Source organism: Notechis scutatus, chromosome 2, assembly GCF_049901735.1.
Source record: "Notechis scutatus isolate UNSWTSFEM ecotype Mainland chromosome 2, rNotScu1.2, whole genome shotgun sequence".
Lineage (NCBI taxonomy): Eukaryota > Metazoa > Chordata > Lepidosauria > Squamata > Elapidae > Notechis > Notechis scutatus.
Window position 1 is genome coordinate 259,089,166 of NC_142010.1, and position 21,481 is coordinate 259,110,646.

Sequence of the window (21,481 nt, forward strand, 5' to 3'; positions counted from 1 at the left end):
GAAACCAGTTAGCCAGAGAGTCAGAGAGTTGTCAGAATGTAATTACAGCTGTGTGGAAAAAGTCCTGCACGCTTTCAGTTTTAAGCTGTATTTACCATACATGTGAAATCAACTTTTCACTCATAGAAACTACGCAAAATTAGTACTTCGATGGAAATTTCTGTAGTTGGATTGAGATGCATAATTTTTATTAATATAACCAAAGTTTTTTTTAAGGCACCACATGGTCACCAAAGATCACGTGCAAAGGCTTATACAGTCTATGCCGAAGCAATGCCGCCTGGTGATAAGCAATAAGAGCTGGCCAATTTCATATTAGTAATCATGTTTTGTTACCTAAACGCTCCTTTTCAGGGCCACAAACAATAAAAATGTTAACAAAACACTAGCATCGGCCTTAGTAATTGCAACACGTATGCCACTGGTTATGCATCAGTTAATCTGTTTTCATAGTCATTATAAGCATGCATTGTAAGCATGCAAGAAAATTCACAATCCCTAACCAAACAGCACCAAATTGCAAAAAGCTTATGCTTTTCACTTAAAAACCACCAGTATTTATTTAAATATAACAATATTTGCATAGCAGTTAGCATAAAATATCATAAAATCAATGGCCTATCCAAAAAATGTCGTAAACTGCAAACCATAAAGTGTGCAAGGACTTTTTCGCACAGCTGTAATTATAAGTAAATGGCAAACTAAAAATTTTAGCAAGTCCAATCTTACAAAGTTAGAAATCTTATTCCGTACAGATATCCAAGGCTGGGGGAAGTTATGTTGTAAGCAGGATGTAATCAGATTGATTCATAGCTCTTAATGGTATTTATTGGTTTGTTTGTTCATTTGTATCCTGCCTTTATTAATTTTACAAATAACTCAAGGCAGTAAACATATCCAACACATCTTACTCCTTCTGTTTCCCCAATAACAACAACCCTGTAGGGATTGGCCCCAAATCTCCTAGCTGACATTCATAACTAAGGCAGGACTAGAACTCCCAGTCTCCTGGTGATTGGCCCAAAGTCACCCATCTAGCTTTCATGCCTAAAGTGGGACTAGAACTCACCGTCCCCTGCTTTCTAATCTGGTGCCTAGCTTTTCCTGATGTGCTAGACAAATCCTCAGGGTGGAAATATGAAGAAATGCCTTGTTCATCAGGGCAAGGAAGTTCCCGTAATCTCTCTCTATATATAAAAGCCAAATACCACTCACTCATCACGAAATCTCCAGAACCGTAAAGCCTACAAACTTGAAATTTGGCACATATATTCCTCTTGGCTTCTAGGTGCTCACTAAGAAAGGATTTTTCGAAATGACCATCAGAGCCTTAGTATTTCTTATACAGCAATTAACACGCTCTGATGCTAAGGAGTTAGACATTCTACTCCCCCTCCCCAGCTCTATTCCAAAGAACTCTGTTCCAACTGCCAGTTGCCTCACATTCTGTTACCTCAGTTCAAACTGGCAGGCATTCCACTCCTTCACTCAGAAACAGTCTGGGGATCCTTACAATACTAAATGCCTCTACCTCACCAAAATGTCTATGCCTTCCACCTAAGGAACTGCTTCCGGACTCAAGGCAGCGGGAAAGATATATTAGCTCAAAAAAGGCCAGAAGTGTTGTTTTTGGAGGGTTATTGGTCTTCTCAACAACATTGTCCTCAGTAAAATATGCCCGATCACATAGTTTCCTCGTGAAGCACGGGTATCCAGCTAGGCAATTTTCCCCACAAAGAGACATGCTTGAGAAGCAGCCTGGGGAGAGGAGAAATTTAAATAAAAAATAAGATTTTGGCTGAAGCCAATCAGTGAAAATCCTGGTGCTTTAGGATCCAGAAAACTGGGTTTGGGGAATCTACCTAGTCTATTTGGGTACTATGACATTTCAAATTATTTTGACTCCACTGCTCCACACACGTCCATCTGCAGGACCCGTGATGGTGACTTCCTTCTGATCTCATGGGCGGATTTCAAAGTCACCCAGCATACCTCCAGATTCCTTCTTGGTCAATGTATTATTTACATTGATATCCATTTCCTCTGTGAGGGAACTCAAGCAGAATCAGGGAATTGAACTGTTTTTCTGACATTTTCTTACATTTTTAGAGGCTGGGTTAGAGATCATCAGGGAGGGTGGGTGGGAGAGAGGAAAAGGGAGGAAGGAAGGAAGGAAGGAAAGAAAGAAAGAAGGAAGGAAGGAAAGAAAGGAGGGAGGGAGGGGAAGAACGCAGGGAGGCAGGGAGGAAGGGAGAGGGGAGGGAGGCAGAGAGAAAGGAAGGAAAAATGAAAGAGAAGGAAGGAAGGGAGGGAAGAAGGGAGGGAGGGAGAAAGGAAGGAAAAAATGAAGGAGAAGGAAGGAAGGGGAAGGAGGGAGAGAGAAAGGAAGGAAAATTTTAAAGAGAAGGAAGGGGAAGAAGGGAGGGAGAGAGAAAGGAAGGAAAAAATGAAACAGAAGGAAGGAAGGAAATAGAAGGAAAATGAGAAAAGGAAGGAAGGAGAGGGAGGGAAAAGAATGAAAGAAAGAAAGAAAGAAAGAAAGAAAGAAAGAAAGAAAGAAAGAAAGAAAGAAAGAAAGAAAGAAAGAAAGAAAGGAAGGAAGGAAGGAAGGAAGGAAGGAAGGAAGGAAGGCAGGCAGGCAGGCAGGCAGGCAGGCAGAAAGAAAGAAAGAAAGAAAGAAAGAAAGAAAGAAAGAAAGAAAGAAAGAAAGAAAGAAAGAAAGAAAGAAAGAAAGAAAGAAAGAAAGAAAGAAAGAAAAGAGAAAAGATGGATGACAGCTCGTGCCCAGGAGTGGCAACTGCAGTTCAGCCATAATGCAGATAAGGGTTCTCCCCCTTCTCTGCCTGGAGTGGAAACAAAATCCAGCAGCATGTGAACCAGGCATGCTAATTTTGCACACTGTGCATTTTCAAATGCTGGGACATCGGAGGAGGAGGCGGTGGCTGCTGCTGCTCAGCACCTTGGAACTGCTGCTCCTTAGCGAAGGCCCCGAACAAACGCAGCTGCCTCCACTGCTACCTTGTACACAATGCACCAAAGAAACTCTAGAGAGGGAAGCAGGGGAGCTCATGGCACATTGCTTAGCGCAGAGCAAGGGCAAGTGAAGGTCAGCTCAAGCAAATGCTCCCTGGTCCTTTCTTTCTTTCTTTTTTTTGCCCACCAGGAAAGCATGCTTTGAAAAGAGAGAGGGAAGGGGGGAAAGGGATTAAAAAGCCAAAAGGGTCACCGAAGAGGAGGAGGAGGAGGAGGAGGAGGAGGAGGAGGAGGAGGAGGAGGAGGAGGAGGAGGAGGAGGAGGAGGAGGAGGAAGAAGAAGAAGAAGAAGAAGAAGAAGAAGAAGAAGAAGAAGAAGAAGAAGAAGAAGAAGAAGAAGAAGAAGAAGAAGAAGAAGAAGAAGAAGAAGAAGAAGAAGAAGAAGAAGAAGAAGAAGAAGAAGAAGAAGAAGAAGAAGAAGAAATGGAGAACTAGCAGTTGTTCCTAGGTAAATGTCTACGGAGATTTTCAATCCTCCAGGTCATGGTTTTTTTTTTCCAAGAGGCAACTGGACTTTCTGGTTTTTCTTGGAAGAGATTTCGCTTCTCATCCAAGAAGCTTCTTCAGCTTCTGACTCGACAGAGCGGAATGGAAGGATTTATAGGTCATTTGCTGGTCATTTGCATTCGGAACTGCATGGATGATGTTATCTAGGCTGGTAATGAAATGTCTGCAAAAAAACAACCGAGTGCCAGAATAACAGGGTTGGACGAGAAAGTCATGGAGGTCTTCTAGTCCAGCCCCCTGCCCCATTTCAGACAAATGGTTGTCCAATCTCTTTCTAAAAACTTCCCGCATTGGAGCAACCCCACTACCTCTGGGAGCAAGTCGTTCCACGGATTAATTGTTCTCACTTTCCGGAAATGTCTCCTTAGTTCTAGGCTGGTTCTCTCCTTGATGAGTTTCCATCCATTGTTTCTTATTCTGCCTTCAGGTGCTTTGGGGGACAGGTTGAGCTCTTTACCCAGGGGTGGGCTGCTGGGGGTTTGCAGGGGTTCGGGAGAGCCCCTAGCTAAGATTCTGTGCAGTTCGGAGGATCCCCATGTCAGAGTATATTCATGAACTGGAATAGAGCATGGTAACAAGGTCAGCCAATGAATGGGCATAGCAACTAAGTCAGCCAATGAGGACTGTTTGGAAACTGAAACTAGAAGTAGCCTTGGCGTGGCTCTATATCCGTGATGGCCACAGGTGGCACGTAGAGCCACTTGTGCCAGCCTGCGAGCTTCAGGCAAACTTACCTCACTGCACATGTGCACATCTCACAGCTGATTTTTGGCCGGTTTGAGGCTTTTTCGGCCTCCCAAAGGCTTGAGAAAGGCTTCTGCAGGCTTTGCAGGCCAAAAACTAGCCCTGTTTCGTAACTTCCTGTTTTTCCGAAAATACCGGTAGTGACGAAACAGGACTAGTTTTTGGCCTGCAAAGCCTGCAGAAGCCTTCCTCAAGCCTTTGGGAGGCCGAAAAAGGCCTCAAACTGGCCAAAAATCAGCCGTGAGGCGCAGTGCAGGTAAGGGGGTGGCCGGGGAGGGGTGGCTGGGTGTGTGTGGGGATTGCACATGCATGCATAGGGGGCACAGGGGGGTGCGTTGCCTTCTGGGTGCTGGCACGTGAGCGCAAGCATGCAAGCGCGGGCACAATTTTTGGCACAGGAGCCCCAAAAGGTTTGCCACCACTGCTCTATATATTAAGTTCTGCAACTCTGAAGCAAAAATGCCCCCCTCCGCTGTGGTGCAAGAGGCCGACTAGGCCACGCCCACCATGGCCACGCCCACCCAGCAACCAGGCAGAGAACTCTTTGCTAAAAAAATTTGAAGCCCACCTCTTTGTGGCAGCTCCTTGGAACCAAGGACCCCTTGTCTCTGAACTCGACTCATACAGAATACTGCCTGTCTCTCGTCATGTTGCAGAAAGGAAATTCGTGTCACTGTTTCCTTCCCTCACCGTGCCTTCCAAACACTCAACATCTGGATCCTCCACCCTATCTGGCTTCGGATATTCGAGCTGCTGACTGATTTCTGTCTCCCTGCCAAAAGAGGGAAGTTCTCCTTAGGGTGTTTATGGAGGCTTGAAATATTGTTTTAATAAAGGGCTGCTCCGGTTATTGGCATAAAGCACCTGGGACTCGCATGCCTCTCTCGGTGTGCAAAGTCTTTAGGATTCTCGACTCCCAAGTGAGAAAACGAAGTGGGCTGGGCTGTTAAGGGCAGCCAGATGTGCAGGAAGGGGCCGATGGGTCTACAACAGGGGTGTTAATGGGATGGCCTGGCTCAATCGTTTGTCATCTGTGTCCTCTGGTTGACAAGGGAGGTCCCAGAGTATCCATATCACATCATGCCATTAAATAATCTGAGGTCTCCATAATTCATCTCTCATTGAGGATGTGTTCAGTTCCAGGACTTGCTGTTAACTTGGGAGATAGGATGAACCGGTTGTCCTCCTTGTGTTCTACTGACCCCAGAGCTTGTGAACACAGGTAGTCCTTGACTTACGACCACAAATTTCTGTTGCTGAGCAAAACCGTTGTGAGGTGAGTTTGGTCCCGTTTTATGACAGCGGTTAAGTGAAGCACGGCAGATGTTAATTCACTCACCTGGTTGCTAAGTAAATCTAGCTTCTCCATTGACTTTGCTCAGGGGTGTCAAACTCAAGGCCCGTGGGCCAGATCCAGCCTGTGGGGTCCTTAGATTTGGCCCATGGGAACAGTAAAGGACCTGCCCGCGGTGCCTCTGCCAGCAAAAACGGAGCTCGAGAGGGCCGCGTGTGCTCCATTTTCACTGTCAGAAGGCTAGCAAAACAAACTAGAAACAAAACAGAAGACATGTTTCCCCTTTTGCATTTGAACATGCGAGACAGGAAAGGAGAAAGGGAAAGAGGAAAGAAAAAGAAGGGAAGAGAGCAAAGAAGGAAAAATGAGGAAAGAGGGAAAGGAAGAAGGAAGGAGAAGGAAGAGAGAAGGAAAAAGAAGAAAAGGGAAGGAAGGGAAGGAAGGAGAGAGGGAAGGAAGGAAAATAGGGAGGGGGAGGGATGGAGGAAGAAATGAAGGACTGAAAAGAGGGAGGGGGGAGGAAAGAAGGAAGGAGGGAAGGAAGGAGGGATGGAAGGAAAGAAGGAGGGAAGGAAGGGAAGGAAGGGAAGGAGGGAAGAAAGGAAAATAGGGAGAGGGGATGGATAGAGGAAGAAATGAAGGACTGAAAAGAGGGTGGGAGGGAGGAAGGAAAGAAGGAAGGAAGGAAGGAAGGAAGGAAGGAAGGAAGGAAGGAAGGAAGGAAGGAAGGAAGGAAGGAAGGAAGGTTATAATGAGAGTGAGGGAGGGTCTCAGGGAAGTCCTGCCTTAGCACTTGACCACCACAGGTGCCCCCCTAACACAACTGGTGTTGAGATGGCCATGCCCCCCCTGCCTCCTCCCCCAAAGTCAAACACGACCCTGATGCAGCCCTCAATGAAATAGAGTTTGACCCCACCCTGGTCTACAGTCTCCACTCTATCTTGGGCTGATGTGAAAGTCACAGCTGTTAACAGCTGGTTGAAATTCTCACGCCAACCTCTCAGCCAAACAACCCATGGCTTTAATATACGTGTTATTATTTGCCAAGCAGTTTGGGAGGGGGTTAGAAAAGATGCACAGCTGCTCCAAGCATCTCAAACAGGCTGCTCTGAGTGGGAGGACAGCAAACAATTCCCAAATTGGACAAGGTACTCCTCAACTTACAACCGTTCACTTAGTGGCCATTTGAAAGCACTGAAAAAAGGGACTCGTGCCGGTTTTGCATTTTATGACTGTAGCAGCGTCCCCACCGTCACAAACTTCGCCCGCTTGGCCATGGGCATGTATTTATGACGACTGTGGTGTCCCGGGGGCGGGGGGGGGGGAAAGTGTCACGTTTTTGCGACCTTCTGACAAGCCAAGTCCATGGGGATGCGAGATTCACTTCACGACCGTGTGACGAGCATCTGCAGGGATTCATTCAAATCACCGTCAGGAAAGATCATAAAACGAGGCAAAGCTCACTTGACCATTGTCCTGTTTGGCGATGGGAATGTTGGGCTCAGTTGCGGTCATAAGTCTTTCAGATTAACAGAGTTGGAAGGGACCTTGTAGATCATCTAGTCCAACCCCCCACCCAAGCGGGAGACCCTACACCATTTCAGACAGATGGCAGTCCAATCTCTTCTTGAAAGCCTCCGGGGATGAAGCTCACCCACAACTTCTGAAAGCAACTTCTGTTCCGTTGGTTGATTGTTCTCCCTGTCAGAAAGTTTCTCCTTATTTCCAGGTTGAATCTCTCCTTGTTCAGTTTCCATCCGTTATTCCTTGTCTGGCCTTCGGGTGCTTTAGAAAATAGCTTGACCCCCCTCCTCTCTGTGGCAGCCCCTCAAATATTGGGAGCACTGCTATCCTGTCTCCCCTGGTCCTTCTCTTCACTAGACTAGCCAGGCCCAGTTCCTGCAACCGTTCATTGTATATTTTAGCCTTCAGTCCAGGGGTGGGATTCAGCTGATTTAAGTGAACCAGATGTTAAATTTACATCTGGTTTGCTGAACCGGTAGTTGAACCGACCGGCTGGCCACGCCCACCCTGTTCCACCCCTCCCAGGAGTCTCCACGCAGCCCATTTTGGATGCAAGTAAGTGCAGGGTCCGTGGGGAGGCTCTGGGAGGGCAAAAATTGGCCCTCCAGAGAAGTTCCAGAAGTCCTGAAACAAGCCTGTTTCCAGCTTCCAGAAGGCCTCCAGATCCCAGGGAAGTCCATTTTTGTCCTTCCAGAGGGCCTAAGGAAAGCCTCCGGACTCTGGGGAAGGTGAAAAATCGCCCTCCCAGAAGTTCTGATAGGCCAGGCCCACCATGGCCACGCCCACCCAGCAACGGTGCAGAGAACTGGTTGTTAATCCCACCCCTGCTCCAGTCCCTAATCATCCTGGTTGCTCTTCTCTGCACTAGAGTCAGGGACTAACTATGTTCCTTCAAACCGATTTCCTGGGTCGCCGAAAATCGAACAGCCGTTCCTGGCATTGCACCTCGGGATGATGGGTAGGGGAGGCTGCAAAGGGACTATATTGGACAGCACTTGGGATGACTTCAGCCAAGAAAATGGGCTTTTAATAGCATGGCTTGAAGGGAGAGTGATCGAAAACAGCTTTCTCCAGCTGAGCACACCGAATTAGACTTGGAAATCTTTCCTTTAAATGCCTCACATTTTGGAGCGTCGAGGGTAGGAAGCGCTGGGACAGGAAAGGAGACACTGGTGGCAGAGGGAGAGAGATGGAAATTGTTGTCCGTTCTGTCGGCGGCTGAGTTTGTATGCCTATATTTAAGCTTTCTCCAAGTCAAGGCAGCCTGTCTCCATTACTCTTGGGTGGTTTGGTCAGCAAATTTCCTGGACAGAACTACAGGGAGGGTACTGCAAATAATGGGCAGGGGGCATGATGGAGCAGCTGGCCTGTTGTGGAGTTGTGAGTGGATCCCTTTGATGGAGGCATTCAAAGAGGGACTGGACAATTATTTGTCTGAGATGGTATAAGGCAGAGGTGTCCAACATTGTCAACTTTAAGACTTGTGGACTTCAGCTCCCAGAATTCCCCAGCCAGCATGTGGATGCATGGCTGGCTGGGGAATTCTAGGAGTTGAAGTCCACAAGTCTTAAAGTTGACATAGTTGGACATCCCTGGTACAAAATCTCTTGCCTTGAGAAGAGGGTTGGACTAGACTGGAAGACCTTCAAGGTCCCTTCCAACCCTATGATTGTATTCTATGATTCTCTACAGGTCTGTTCTATGCATTATCCTCTTTGGTTTTAAAGGGACAATACCTGTTTTCATCTCTGGTCTAGACTCCCTGGTACAAAATCTCTTGCCTTGAGAAGAGGGTTGGACTAGACTGGAAGGCCTCCAAGGTCCCTTCCAACCCTATGATTGTATTCTATGATTCTCTACAGGTCTGTTCTATGCATTATCCTCTTTGGTTTTAAAGGGACAATACCTGTTTTCATCTGTGGTCTAGACTTTAGAGCAGGGGTGTTGGATGCATCATGTGCTGCCCCCGCCTCCGCCTGGTTTAGTGAAGGGGGAAAAATACGTCATGTGACGCCACTGTGGTGACACAAGTTTGACACCCTGCTCTAGAGAAATATAAGAAAGCTCAAACATAGAAGATGCTACACCCGATCGAATTCCCCTCAATGCTGAGCGATGTGAAGGACTGGCATAACACCCTAAACCCTACATTAGAATGAGCAAGCTACAATGACCCCGTTCACAAGACATGCAACGGCCAAGCAAATAACTGTCTTTACCAACTTTGCATGTCACCGCTGTTCTGTTCTTGGGGAAATGGCTGACTTCCATGTACTACCGTTGTACGCTACCCAATCCAGCAGTGGGATCCTACCTCTTCCACTACCGGTTTGGTGATCATGCACACGCAGCTTTCCCCACACCAGTTGAGGCCTGCAGGGCCAATCAGCTGAAAAGCAAAGCAAAGCGCAAGGGCGGGTGGCAAGGCCGATCCTGCACTTTTCTTTCTCCTCTCAGCTAATTAGGAGGGGTTTTTTCCCTCTTCTCAGCTGATCTTTGGAGGCCTTTTTTTTTTACTACCAGTTCAGCCAAACCGGTCCAAACCAGTAGTATACCACCACTGACCCAGTCATATTTCTTGATTTTTTTTCAATCTGGATTTTCTAAGCATCTGCAAAGTAGGCAGGGAACCTGTCCCATTGTGTTCATTCCCCCCCCCCCGATTGAAAATATTATTTTAAAATCCCAAATTAGGATCAGCGCCGTCTCAGGCAGAATCTAGGAAATAAACCAATTGCTCCATTTACTGCACATTTTTCTCCCTTTTCACAACGTGTGTATGTGTGTGTGTGTGTTTGTGTGTGTCTCTGTGCATGTGTGGACCTTGATGTACGACTGCAATTGAGACCAGAATTTCCATGGCTAAGATAGGTGGTTGCTCCGTGACTTGCTCCCAATTTGACAACTTTTTTTGCCACACTTGCTAAGGGAATCTGCTGCGGTCGTTAAGTGAACCATATGGTCGTTATGCAAATTGCTCTTTCTCCCCTTTCCTGCCATGACCTAGTTAAGCCTGACATGAGAACAGAGCTATTGTGGCTTATTGCATCATCTTTGTTCAGATAAGATGTCTGGTTCACAAGCCTGGGCTCTCACAATCATGGACTGCCATTTGTCAGGAATGGTGTAGGGTCTCCTGCTTAGGTGGGGGTTGGACTAGATGACCTAAAAGGTCCCTGCCAACTTTGATTATCTGTAAGCCTGTAAACAATCTGTCCCATGTTCTATCTGAGATTTTTTCCTCCTGCTGTGGTGCATTGCAGGATGATTTATTGGATGGATGGATGGATGGATGGATGGATGGATGGATGGATGGATGGATGGACGGACAGATTGGATTGGATTGGATTGGATTGAATTGACGGATTTATATACCCTCATTGCACCCATAGGGCAATTCTGGATAGTTTACAGAGAGTAAAAAATGATAAAAACAATTACAATTTTAAAAAAACTATATAAAAATGAGAACCAAGGCAATGGTTGGCATGGGAATAAGATTTTCATCCTTCCCCATCAGTCAACTCTAGCATGTGCATCTTGGAGGCCCCAAATTAACCAGAAATTTGATAGTCCCAATGGTGGTTTTTTTCAAGAGGCAACTTGACTTTCTTGGTTTTTCTTTTGAAGACATTAATATGATTTGATTGCTTATTGCACTTTATGACCATTATTAAGTGTTGTACCTGATGATTCTTGACTCTTGATGAATGTATCTTTTCTTTTATGTATACTGAGAGTATTTGCACCAAGACAAATTCCTTGTGTGTCTAATCACACTTGGCCTATAAAGAATTCTATTCTATTCTATTCTATTCTATTCTATTCTATTCTATTCTATTCTATTCTATTCTATTCTATTCTATTCTATTCCATTCCATATTTTCTATTCTATTCCATTCCATATTTTCTATTCTATTCCATTCCATATTTTCTATTCTATTCTATTCTATTCTATTCTATTCTATTCTTTCACTTCTCATCCAAGAAGTTTCTTCAGCTCTGACTGGATGGTGGGAAATGGAAGGATTTATACCCCTTGCAGAGAAGTTGGTCATTTGCATCCTTTTACAGAGTCCCTAACCCTAACCCTTGGATTATTTAGTGCACTGGGAGGCCTGCCTCCAAGGATTTTTTAACAATGATATTTTATTCAAATATAAAGTGTAGTAGATGACCTTCAGCCAGTCGTTAATCTACTTCTTGGGTTGCGATAGAGATTCAAATTGAAGGGGGAGGGAAGGAATCATCTCCATTGCCAGGGAGCCCAAGGCGGATGTGATTATTAGGTATTGATTTATTTTTAAGTGTTTCTGAGTCAGTTTGGCATTCTAAGGAGTTTATTAAAAATTAAATTCACAGGACCATTACACCATTAAAAGTTGCAGAAGGGATTTTACAAAGGCCTGCTAGATTTCCATTTGCGTTCATGTATTTATTTACAGCAGGGGAGGAGAATTATGACTTATGACTTCAACTCCCAGAATTCCTGAGCCAGCATAGAATTCTGGGAGTTTGAAATCGACAAGTCATAAAAAGGCCAGCGTTCCGCACCTCTGATTTACAGGGAGTTCTTGACTTATGACCATAATTGAGCCCAAAATTTCGATGGCTAAACGAGATATAAAAGGTCCCAACTCACTCCGCAAAGGAAAATTTGGGCTCAATTGTGGTTATAAGTTGAAGACTATCTGTGGTTTGGTTCTTCAAGGGTCTGCTTTTATCTCCTTACCTCCTAGCTCAGAGGTCTCCAAACTTGGCAACTTTAAGACTTGTGGACTTCAACTCCCAGAATTCTCCAGCTAGCATAGTTGGATGAGGAAATCTGGGAGTTGAAGTCCACAAGTCTTAAATTGCCAAGTTGGACACACCTGGTATAAAATCTCTTGCCTTGAACAAGGGTTGGTTAGGAATAGACTACTGGACAACCATTTGTCTGAGATGGTATAAGGCAGAGGTGTCCAACCGTGGGAACTTTAAGACTTGTGGACTTCAACTCACAGAATTAACATATAACAGATAATCAGAGTTGGAAGGAACCTTGTAGGTCATCTAGTCCAACCCCCTGCCCAAGCAGGAGACACTACGCCATTTGTGACAGATGAATCTCTTCTTGAAAGTCTCAAGTGATGGCGCTCCCACAACTTCCGAAGGCAACTTCTGTTCCATGGGTTGATTGTTCTCCCTGTCAGAAAGTTTCTCCTTATTTCCAGGTTAAATCTCTCCTTCAGTTTCCATCCATTATTCCTTGCCTGGCCTTCGGGTGCTTTAGAAAATAGCTTGACCCCTCCTCCTCTCTGTGGCAGCCCCTCAAATATTGGAACACTGCTAATTCCCCAGCCAGCATGTGGACGCTTGGCTGGCTGGGGAATACTGGGAGTTGAAGTCCACAAGTCTTAAAGTTGACGAAGTTGGACATCCCTAGTACAAAATCTCTTGCCTTGAGCAGAGGGTTGGACTAGACAAAAGTTGCCAAGTTTGAGGACCCCTCTGCCCTATTCAGTTGAAAGGACTTCCAGTTGATGTCCATCATACAGATGAAGAACCAGAGGGAAGGGATCTCGTCCATTAGAATTAGCAAACTAGCAACTGAAGAGCAGGTATGTAAGTCCCTAATTAAAGTTGGTTTTCTGACTTAAACCTTCTTAATGCTGCCTAACACATCCATGGGCATGATGTCACTTTCTTCCAACGCATCATTTCCCCACCAGAGTTCTTTAACGATTATTCACTAATGCAGATTACAGTTTCTGCTCTGACTTATGTACCTTCCTGCTTAGAACCATCATTGTTCCTGGAAGTGGATGCATTTCACTGTCATCGCTTTTGCAACACTTTTCCTCCAATTTAACAGAGTACCAGAGCTGTGGAAGAGACCTTAGAGGGCTTCTAGTCCAACCCCCTGCTCAAGCAGGAGACCTGCACCATTTTGGGACAAATGGCTGCCCAATCTCTTCTTTAAAACCTCCAGTGTTCACCCACAACCTCTGGAAGCAAACTGTTCCACTGATTAATTGTCCTCGCTGTCAGGAAATGTCCCCTTATTTTTAGGTTGGTTTTCTCCTTGATTAGCTTCCATTCATTGCTTCTTGTCTTGTCTTGCCTTCACTAGGAAGGAGGTAATGGGAAACTACTTCTGAAAACAAAATTGCCAAGAAAATTGCAGGGAGTTATAGATTACAGAATAACAGAGTTGGAAGGAACCCCTGGAGGTCTTCTAGTCCAACCGCCTGCTCAAACAGAACTTCTGAAAGCAAGGCTGTTCCGTGGATTAATTGATCTGTCATGAAATTTCTCCTTAATTCTAGGTTGGTCCTCTCCTCGATTAGTTTGCACCCGTTGTTTCTTGTTCTGACTTTGGGAGCTTTGGGAAATAGGTTGACCCCATCCTCTTCTTTGTGGCAGCCCCTCAAATATTGGACCATTGCTATCATGTCTTTCTTTTCATTAAACTAGACACACCCAATTCCTGCAACTGTTCTTCATGTTTTATTCCCCAGCCCAGAGGTGGTGAATTCAGATGGTTCTGACGAGTTTTGGAGAACCAGCAAATCCCACCTCTGACTGGCCCCGCCCCCATCTATTCTCCGCCTTCCGAGTCCCAGCTGATGAGCTGGGTCTTCTTTGGTTCCCCTGCACAGGAGAATGGAGCTGGAAAGCAGGTTAGTGGGATGGGTAGAGAATGGAGATTTTGCAGTATCCTTCCCATTCCATGCCCACCAAGCAACTCCCACAGAACTGCTAGTAAAAAAAAAATGGAAAAACGTGAAAAACAATCATTGGTCCATTTTTTTTCCAATGCCGTTGCAACTTTGAACAGTCACTAAATGAACTGTTGTAAGTCAAGGACTAGCTGTATTTGATTCTGCACCCTACAGCAGAAACAAACAATTGTTTTGCACCCAGGAGGGCCTGCTTAAGAAGGATTGCAGGACTATCTCAGGGGCTGCCACAAAGAAGAGGGAAGGACAAGAAGCAATGGGTGGAAACGACTCAAGGAGAGAAGCAACCTAGAATAAGGAGAGATTTCCTGACAGTGAAAATAATTAATCAGTGGAACAACTTCCTTCCAGAAGTTGTGGGTGCTCCATCACTGGAAGTTTTTAAAAAGAGATTGCATAATCATTTGTCTGAAGTGGTGTAGGGTTTCCTGCCTGAGCAAGGGGTTGGACTAGATGACCTCCAAGGTCCCTTCCAACTCTGTTATTCTATTCTATTCCATTCCATTCCACTCCACTCCAATCTATCATTCTATTCTATTCTATTCTATTCTATTCTATTCTATTCTATTCTATTCTATTCTATTCTATTCTATTCTATATTCTACTCTGTTATTCCATTCCATATTTTCTATTCTATTCTATTCCATTCCATTCCATATTTTCTATTCTATTCTATTCTATTCTATTCCATTCCATATTTTCTATTCTATTCTATTCTATTCTATTCTATTCTATTCTATTCTATTCTATTCTATTCTATTCTATTCTATTCTATTCTAATTCTATTCCATTCCATATTTTCTATTCTATTCTATTCTATTCTATTCTATATTTTCTATTCTATTCCATTCCATTCCATTCCATTCCATTCCATTCCATATTTCCTATTCTATTCTATTCTATTCTATTCTATTCTATTCTATTCTATTCCATTCCATTCCATTCTATTCCATTCCATATTTTCTATTCTACTCTATTCTGATATGGAAATGATGCCTCTACACTCTCTCTCTCTCTCTCTCTCTCTCTCTCTCTCTCTCTCTCTCTCTCGGAGGGCTATTTCCCTGTTTTGCTTCTTTTTTCTAAAAAAGGCACTAGGTGCTATTGAGTTTTCATGTTTTGCTGCCCAATGTCGTGAAGGGTTGGTCATGGGGCTCATGGTCCCCATCACTGGTACAGAAGCATCCCTGGCATGGCACTATTCTTGCATCTTCATGCTTCTGGCTTAATCAAAAGTCCTTTTTTTCTACAGCAAGGGGGGGGGGGCTTTGTTAAGAAGTCTTCTGTTGGAAAAAGCCCATCTGCAGTTGCTGGACTCTTCCTAGCAGCTGTCCTTTCTCCTTGCGAACCCACATGCTTCCTTGAGATCTAGGTTGGACATGTGCCTCACTTTAGAGAGGGCCACTTTCTTTGAAACACTGTCAAAGGAGAAGCTTCGAGGCATCCTCCACTGAAAGACTTAAAAGCAGAAAAAAGAGAGGGAGCCAAGGTCCTAACAGCGAATAGCACAGCTCACCTGCTGCTTCCTTGCAATGGAAAAATGAATTTAACTTTTCCTCCCATGGTGATCATTAACTCCAGTTTAATAAATCTAGACAGGCAGGTCACCTAATTCATATTTTTTAATGCAAATCCAAGACCTTTTGTGTGTGATGGTGGGAAGGAGGCCTTTCTTTCTTTCTTTCTTTCTTTCTTTCTTTCTTTCTTTCTTTCTTTCTTTCTTTCTTTCTTTCTTTCTTTCCTTCCTTCCTTCTTTCTTTCTTTCTGCTACTTTCTCTTTTTTCTTTCCTTCTTTCCTTCCACCTTCCCTTCCTCTTCCTCTTCCTTCCTTCCTTCCCTTCTTTTTGCCTTCTCCATCCTTTCCTCTTTTTCTTCCCCCTCCCTTTCTTTCTTTCCTTCCTTCCTTCCATCCTTCTCAATTCTTTCCTACGTTGCTTCCTCCCTCCATCCCTCCCTTTCTTCCTCTTTCCTCCCTCTCTCCTCCCTTTCTTTCTCTTTCTTTCTTTCCTTCCTTCCTTCCTTTTTGCCTTCCCCATACTTCCCTCTTTCTTTCCTCTCTCCCTTTCTTTTTTCCTTCCTTCCCTCATTCCTTCATCTTTTCTTCCATTAGTTCCTCCCAATCCCTTTCTTTCTTTCTTTCTTTCTTTCTTTCTTTCTTTCTTTCTTTCTTTCTTTCTTTCTTTCTTTCTTTCTTCTTTCTTTCTTCCTTCCTTCCTTCCTTCCTTCCTTCCTTCCTTCCCTTTTTGCCTTCTCCATCCTTTCCTCTTTTCCTTCCTCCTCCCTTTCTTTCTTTCCTTCCTTTCCTCTTTTCCTTCCTCCTCCCTTTCTTTCTTTCCCTCCCTCGTTATTTGTGCATCCTTTCCTCTTTTCCTTCCTCCTTCCATTTCTTTTTTTTCCTTCCTTCCCTCATTACTTCTCCATCCTTTCCTCCATTACTTCCTCCCCCTCCCTCCCTTCCTCTCTCTTTTCCTTCCTTCCTTCCCCCTTCCTTCCTTCCTTCCTTCCTTCCTTCCTTCCTTCCTTCCTTCCTTCCTTCCTTCCTTCCTTCCTTCCTTCCATATAAGAGACAAGCTCACTCCTGCTTTATAGATCTCATCACTTCCCTTTCCCCCCCATAACGCTGGCTTAAGGAGTGAGACCAACTCAAGCATTTACTGCATGCTTGAAAGGATGTGTCAAAATTCAGTGTATGATGTATGATGTGTATTTGTGATAATTGCCGTGTCCCTGGGTCATGTGATCGCTTTTTGCAACTCTCCCAGGTGGCTTCCAACAAGGTCAATGTGGGAAGCCTGATTCACTTAACAATTGGGGCAGGAAAGGTCATAAAATGGGGCACAACTTACTTAACAGCTGTCCTGCTTAGCAATGGAAATGGACTATATACAAGTAGTCCTCAACTTACAACAGTTCATTTAGTGACCATTCGAAGTTACAACGGCACCGAAAAAAGTGACCGACGGCCGTTTTTCACACTTACAACCGTTGCAGCCTCTCCGTGGTCATGTGTATTAAAAGTTGGATGCTTGGCAACTGACTCATAGTTATGACAGCCACAGCGTCCCGGGGTCATGTGATCTGCTTTTGTGACCTTCTGACAGGGAAACCGGGTTCTCTTCCCAAACGTGCGACTAACTTAACAAATGCGGCGATTCAACTTTAATAACTGTGGCCAGAAAGGTCGTAAAAGATGTCTCAACAGACACTTAACAGATGTCTCGCTTAACACCATAAATTTGGGGCTCTATGATGGTCATCCATCAAGGGTTATCTGTATACAGCACCTTCGAGTCAGCTTTGACAACTGTGTAGGTAATTCCGTGCACTATTTTCCTCAAGTGGTTACTCTTGCCTCAGGGGTGGGATTCAGCCGGTTTGGACTGGTTCGGACGAACCGGCTGTTAAATTTATATCTGGTTCGCCGAACCAGTAGTTGAACCAATCGGCTGGCCCCACCTGCCCTGCCCCGCCCTGCCCCTCCCCTCCCCTCCCAGGAGTCTCCACATGGCCCATTTTGGATGCAGGTAAGTGCAGGGTCTATGCGGAGGGTGAAGAATGGCCCTCTCGGAAGTTGTGGAAGTCCAGAAATGAGCCTGTTTCCGGCTTCCGGAAGGCCTCTGGAGCTTGGGAGAGGCCGTTTTTGCCCTTCCAGAAGCCTGAGGGAAGCCTCCTGATTCTGGGAAAGGTGAAAAATGGCTCTTCCAGAAGTTCTGGAAGTCCGGAAATGAGCCTGTTTCCGGCTTCCGGAAGACCTCTGGAGCTTGGGAGAGGCCGTTTTCCCCCTCCCAGTGGCCTGAGGGAAGCCTCCTGAGGCTGGAAAAGGTGAAAAATGGCCCTTCCAGAAGTTCTGGAAGTCTGGAAATGAGTCTGTCTCCGACTTCCGGAAGGCCTCTGGAGCTTGGGAGACGCCGTTTTTGCCCTTCCAGAGGCCTGAGGGAAGCCTTCTGATTTTGGGAAAGGTGAAAAATGCCCCTTCCAGAAGTTCTGGAAGTCCGGAAATGGGCCTGTTTCCGGCTTCCGGAAGGCCTCTGGCGCTCGGGAGAGGCCGTTTTTGCCCTTCCAGATGCCTGAGGGAAGCCTCTGGATTCTGGGGAAGGTGAAAAATGGCCCTCCTGGAAATTCCGGATGTCTGGAAATGGGCCTGTTTCTGGCTTCCAGAGGGCCTCCGAAGCCTGGGGGAGGCTGTTTTTGCCTTCCCAAGGGCCCAAGGGAAGCCTCTGGAGCCTGGGGAAGGTGAAAAATGAGCCTCCTGGAAGTTCTGGTAGGCCACGCCTGCCATGGCCACACCCATCCAGCAACCAGGCAGGGAACCGGTAGCTGGGATTTTTGAATCCCACCCCTGCCTTGCCTTAGGGCTGAGCCAGGAGTGACAGGCCCAAGGTCCCCCAGAAGGCAGAACTAGAACTCATAGCCTCCTAGTTTCTAGCCCGGTACCTTGGATCGCTACACACTCAGCCGAGTGTCTTGAGAAGATTTATGTATATATGATTTACAACTCAGCAATGGGAAAATGTTCCTCACGAATGATCTATGCTCATATAATTCCCACTGCAGTTCAGGGCACAATGAGGTTGTGCCCTCACAATGTTGTGCCTCAAGACAGTGGGGGAGGATCCATTGGCAGCAGGGGGAGGGAGGGGGGGGGAAAGCATCCATCAGAAAAAGAAACCACATCTATTTATATCACGGACCTTTCCAGCACTGCATATTTCATACCAAGCAAGAAATAAAAACACATTCGAAAGGCCTACCTACAGCGAGCTCACCTACATTTCGCACCAAGAAAGAAGTTCACACTCGGGGTAAAATAGTGAAAATAGGCATCTATTTGGGGCTGCCACAAAGAAGTGAGGGTCAACCTATTCGGCAAAGCCCCTGAAGGCAGGACAAGAAGCAACGGATGGAAACTCCTCAAGAAAAGATTTGAAGCAACCTAGAACTTAAGGGGAAATTTCCTGACAGTGAGGACAACTTGGCTCTCTCAAAATTTCCTGACAGTGAGGACAACTTGGAAGTTGTGGGTGCTTCATCCCTGGAGGTTTTTAAAACGAGATTGGATAACCATTTGTCTGGAATGGTACAGGGTCTCCTGCCTAAGCAGGGGGCTGGACTAGAAGACCTCCAAGGTCCCTTTCAACTCTGCTATTCTGTTATTCTAATGATGAAGACAAAGAAATTATTCTGCCAAGCACCAGAAGGCAGGACAAGAAACAACAGATGGAAACTAATCCAGGGGAGAAGCAACCTGGAATTAAGGAGAAATTTCCTCACAGTGAGGACAATTAACCAGTGGAACAGCTTGCTTCCAGAAATTGCGGGCGCTCCATCGCTGGAGGATTTTAAGAAAAATCTAGATCCATGATGGAGAACCACAGGTGGCACGCAGAGACATTTGTGCAGGTAGGCGAGCCCCAGCCAAACTTACCTGCACTGCGCATGCGTGTGCCTCCCAGTTGCTTTTTGGCCTGTTTGAGGCCTTTTTCGGCCTTCCAGAGGCTCAAGGGAAGCCTCTGCAGCCTTCGGAGGCCGAAAAACAGGCCCATTTCATCACTTCTGATACTTCCGGTTTCATCACTTCCAGTATTTGGAGGCCGAAAAACGGGCCCATTTTTCAGCCTCCAAAGGCTGCAGTGGCTTCCCTCGAATCTCTGGAAGGCCGAAAAAGGCCTCAAATGGGCCAAAAATCATCTGGGAGGTGCATGCAGTGCAGGTGGAGGGTGTTGTGTGCACATGTGCAGAGGGGGTGGGGCGCATTGCATTGTGGCTGCCGGCACATGCACACACATACTATCGCATGCACACACGCTTTTGGCACACCACAACCAAAAGGTTCGCCATCACTGATCTAGATAATCTCCTATCTGAAATGGTATAGGTTCTCCTGCTTGAGCAGGGGGCTGGACTAGAAGACCTCCAAGGTCCCTTCCAGATCATTCATTCTAAAAAGCATTGATTCCATTCTATCAGTTCCCTTCCCTAACCATGAAACCCATTTTCCCCCACTCTTAAAGGACTTTAGAACTCACACCCTCATTCATAAATATGGGCGTATAGGTCTCCCTATCCATTAGCCCTTAAATTGTCAAGTTTATATTTGCATAGTTGGTCAATTTTATATTTGTAACGTTGGTTAAAAGCTCAACCTATGGAGAGCTAGGGCCTAAAGCTAGTCAGGGGTGGGTTTCTACCAGTTCTGTCCACCTCTGTAGAACCGGTAGCTCTGAAGAGCAGCAGACATAGAACCGGTTCTATGTCTGCTGATGTTTTGGCCCACCCACCCACCTGGGCTCTTACCTGATCTTTATTTCCTGATTTTTCAACCTCAGCTGCCGAACGAGGCACAGCTGCAGTTAGAAAAGCAAGAAAAGAGGGCTGTTTCAAAGGCTGCTTCTCTGCAGGCAGCTGCTGATGACAATTTACAGGCACGCGGCTCGCAGCCTGCAGTGAAGCTCGTAAATCCCGAACCGGTAGTTAACCCTGTCGTATCCCACCCCTGAAGCTAGTGTCACACACAGGTACTCTTTGACTTACAACAGTTTGTTTAGTGACTGTTCGAAGTTACAGCAGCACTGAAAAAAGTGACTTACGCCCATTTTTCACACTTATGACCATTACAGCATCTCCAGGGTGACATGAGTAAAATTAAGACGCTTGGAAACTGACTCATATTTATGACGGTTGGAGTGTCCATCACTTTTTGTGACCTGTAGGGTCTCCTGTTTAGGCGGGGGGTTGGACTAGATGACCTACAAGGTCCCTTCCAACTCTGTTAATCTGTAATCTAATGGGGAAGCCAGATTCACTTAATAACCATGTTATTCACTTAACAACTGCAGTGATTCACTTAACAACGGTGGCAAGAAAGGACGTCAAATGGAAAGAAATTCACTTCAGAAGTGTCTCGCTTAGCAACAGAAATTTTGGGGCTCAATTGGGGTTGTACGTTGAGGGCTACCTGTGTCGCACGGGTGTGCTTATACAGCTGGTAGGACAACTGAGCCCCAATTTTTTTGTTGCTAAGTGAGACAATGGTTAAGTGAGTTTTGCTCCATTTTACATTTCTCACCACAGTTGTGAAGCAAAGCACTGGGGTTACAAAGTTAGTGACACGGTTGTTTAGTGAATCTGGCTTCCCCGAAGGTCTCAAAAGGGGATCCCATGACCCAGGGACAGGGCAACTGTCATAAGTACATGCCAGTTGCCAAGCATCTGAATTTTGATCACGTGACCATGGGGGTGCTACCCCGCTTCCCCAAAAATACAACCTACCCTAAAAGTAAGCCCTAGCTAGATTTTTTTACACGTGCACCCAATATAAGCCCTACCCCCCCAAAATAAGCCCTAATTAAGATCCTACCGACTCCATAGTGCATGGGTAAAAATTAAGCTAGGGTGGGGATGGGTGGGTGGAGCTCCCCTACTACTTACCTTTGGACTGTTATAGCCAGGCCTCGTATACCCCGACACCTGCCTTGCCGGCCCATTTCTTCTGCAGCCAGCAAGGTTGGCAAGGCTTTCCTGAAGGCCTCTGGAGCTGATAACAAAGAAGCTCTGGATCGATCCAGAGCTCTGTTATTGGCCGCAGAGGCCTTCAGGAAAGCCTTGCCAGCCACAGAAGAAGGCCTCCGACGGCAAAAAGGAGGCCAGGGAAAACATGT

The 21,481-nt window shown here is 45.8% G+C and overlaps 1 protein-coding gene across 1 annotated transcript in view; it reads right to left on the bottom strand.

Annotated features, from left to right (window-relative positions):
• Positions 1-21,481, bottom strand: part of ARK2C (arkadia (RNF111) C-terminal like ring finger ubiquitin ligase 2C) — a 135,846-nt gene that overhangs the window by 100,406 nt on the left and 13,959 nt on the right. The gene's annotated exons all lie outside the window — the stretch shown is intronic.